General features: G+C 37.5%; 1 long non-coding RNA gene across 2 annotated transcripts in view; it reads right to left on the minus strand.

Annotated features, from left to right (window-relative positions):
• The window catches only part of LOC139026282 (uncharacterized), an 8,907-nt gene extending 6,556 nt beyond the window's left edge, over positions 1-2,351 (minus strand). The window contains exon 1 of one of the 2 annotated variants that reach the window (XR_011478045.1): positions 2,268-2,351. This is a non-coding gene — a long non-coding RNA (uncharacterized lncRNA). Of the gene's footprint in view, positions 1-2,263 lie in introns of both variants that reach the window. The other variant, XR_011478046.1, reaches the window with a different exon arrangement.
• Positions 2,352-2,672: the final 321 nt, after the last annotated feature.

Here is a 2,672-nt window from a genome sequence, read left to right on the forward strand (position 1 = left end):
ACAGGTTTACAGCGAAAACACAAAATGTATTTCTATTAGCTAACCACAATAGCCAAAAACTCAACCGCATATTTTCACCATGTTTCTACCGCATAGGTAGCTATCACAAAACCGACCAAATAGAGATATAATTAGTCACTAACCAAGAAACAACTTCATCAGATGACAGTCTTATAACATGTTATACAATAAATTTATGTTTTGTTCGAAAAAGTGCATATTTGAGGTATAAATCATAGTTACATTGCAGCTACCATCAAAAATATCACCAAAGCAGCCAGATAATTACAGAGAGCAACGTGAAATACCTAAATACTCATCATAAAACATTTATGAAAAATACATGGTGTACAGCAAATGAAAGATAAACATCTTGAATCTGTCACGTTCCTGACCTTATTTTCCTTTGTTAACTTTGTTTAGTTGGTCAGGACGTGAGCTGCGTGGGTAGTCTATGTTATGTGTTTCTATGTGGGGTTAAATGTGTTGCCTGATATGGTTCTCAATTAGAGGCAGGTGTTTGACGTTTCTCTGATTGAGAACCATATTAAGGTAGGCTGTTCTCACTGTTTGTTTGTGGGTTGTTCCTGTGTCTGTGTCTGTCGCACCACACGGGACTGTTTCGTGTTCGTTCGTTTGGTTAGTCTGTTCCTGTTCGTGCGTTCTTCGTGTTATATTGTAAGTTTTCATGTTCAGGTCTGTCTACGTCGTTTTGTTGTTTTGTAATCTATTCAAGTGTCTTCGTGTTTTTGTCTTGTTTAAATAAATTCATTATGTCTGCATACAACGCTGCGTTTTGTCCGATCCCTACTCCTTCTCCTCGACGAGGAGGAGGAAGATTATGAAAGCCGTTACAGAATCCAGCCAATATTTCAGATTTTTTAAGTGTTTTACAGCGAAAACACAATATAGCATTATATTAGCTTACCACAATAGCCAAACACACAAACACATTTATTCACCGCATAGATAGCATTCGCAAAAACCAGCAAAAGATATAAAATGAATCACTAACCTTGAACAACTTCATCAGATGACAGTCTTATAACATCAGGTTATACAATACACTTATGTTTTGTTCGAAAATGTGCATATTTAGAGCTGCAAACCGTGGTTATACATTGTGAAAATGTAGCAACATTTCCCCAGAATGTCAGGAGCTATTTTGGACACTCACCTAATCGACCAAAGAACTCATCATAAACTTTACTAAAAAATACATGTTGTACAGCAAATGAAAGATACACTGGTTCTTAATGCAACCGCCGTGTTAGATTTTTTAAAATAACTTTACCATAACAAACAGCTTGCGTTATTGCGAGACAGCCGCCGCCAAAACGGCGAGAATAGAAATAACATTTTCCACAGAAATACGAAATAACATCATTAATTGTTCTTACTTTTGCTGAGCTTCCATCAGAATCTTGTACAAGGAGTCCTTGGTCCAGAATAAATCGTTGTTTGGTTTTAGAATGTCCTTTTCTCCTGTCGAATTCGCGCCACAATGCTAGCCAATGTTGATGACTTCCCATTTTCTCTCGACGCAAAGAACGGAAAACTCCAAAAGTCCCAATAAACGTTGAATAATCTGATAAAACTTGGTGAAAAAACATACTTTACGATGTTATTATCACATGTATCAAATAAAATCAGAGCCGGAGATATTAGCCATGAATACTGAACGCTTATCAGAAGACAATATGCGAGGAGGTGCTTCACGCGCCTAGGTAGAGAAAGGAAATTCCTGACCTGCCACTCCAAAAGCTCTTGTTCGACCTCAGATCAAGCTAGACACCCRATTCCACCTTCCACTGCCTGTTGACATCTAGTGGAAGGCGTATGAAGTGCATGRATATCGATAAATATAAGCCAGTTGAATAGGCAGGCCCTGAAACAGAGACCCATTTTCAGAATTTTCACTTCCTGTCTGGAAGTTTGCTGCCAAATGAGTTCTGTTTTACTCACAGATATAATTCAAACAGTTTTAGAAACTTGAGAGTGTTTTCCATCCAATAGTAATAATAATATGCATATTGTATGATCTAGAATAGAGTACGAGGCCGTTTAAATTGGGCACGATTTTTTCCAAAGTGAAATTAGCGCCCCCCTATTGACAAGAAGTTTAAATGTAAAAGCAATGAGGCAAAAATGTTTGTACCCAAGTACTAAGAGATGATGAGTATTAACTTCATAACATTTCCCACACAAGTATTATGCATTAAATACAAGTGCACATTTTCTATTTAGTTAGTTGTGTAGTTACCCACAGTGCTATCTTGAGATGTGTGTGAAAACCTGTGAACACTTCTTGTCTCTCTGTCTCTGCCAGGTCCTTCTAGTCTACTGCTCCCTCTTAGAACTGTATTTATACCTGCTGAACATTCCATCAGCTCTAGATGGAAGGTGCATGACAAGGAACACCTTTATTAACTTACTATAAAATGAATCATMAAACAATTACAAAGATTTTACTGACTTACAGTTCATATAAGGAAATCAATCAATTGAAATAAATAAATTAGGCCCTAATCTATGGATTTCACATGACTGGGAATACATTTATACATCTGTTGGTCACAGATACCTTGACAGAGTTGATCAGGCTGTTGACTGTGGAATGTTTGTCGCACTTCTTTGCAATGGCTGTGCGGAGATGCAGGACTTTGGCGGGA

This window comes from Salvelinus sp. IW2-2015, unplaced genomic scaffold (assembly GCF_002910315.2).
Source record: "Salvelinus sp. IW2-2015 unplaced genomic scaffold, ASM291031v2 Un_scaffold4302, whole genome shotgun sequence".
Taxonomy (NCBI): Eukaryota; Metazoa; Chordata; class Actinopteri; order Salmoniformes; family Salmonidae; genus Salvelinus; species Salvelinus sp. IW2-2015.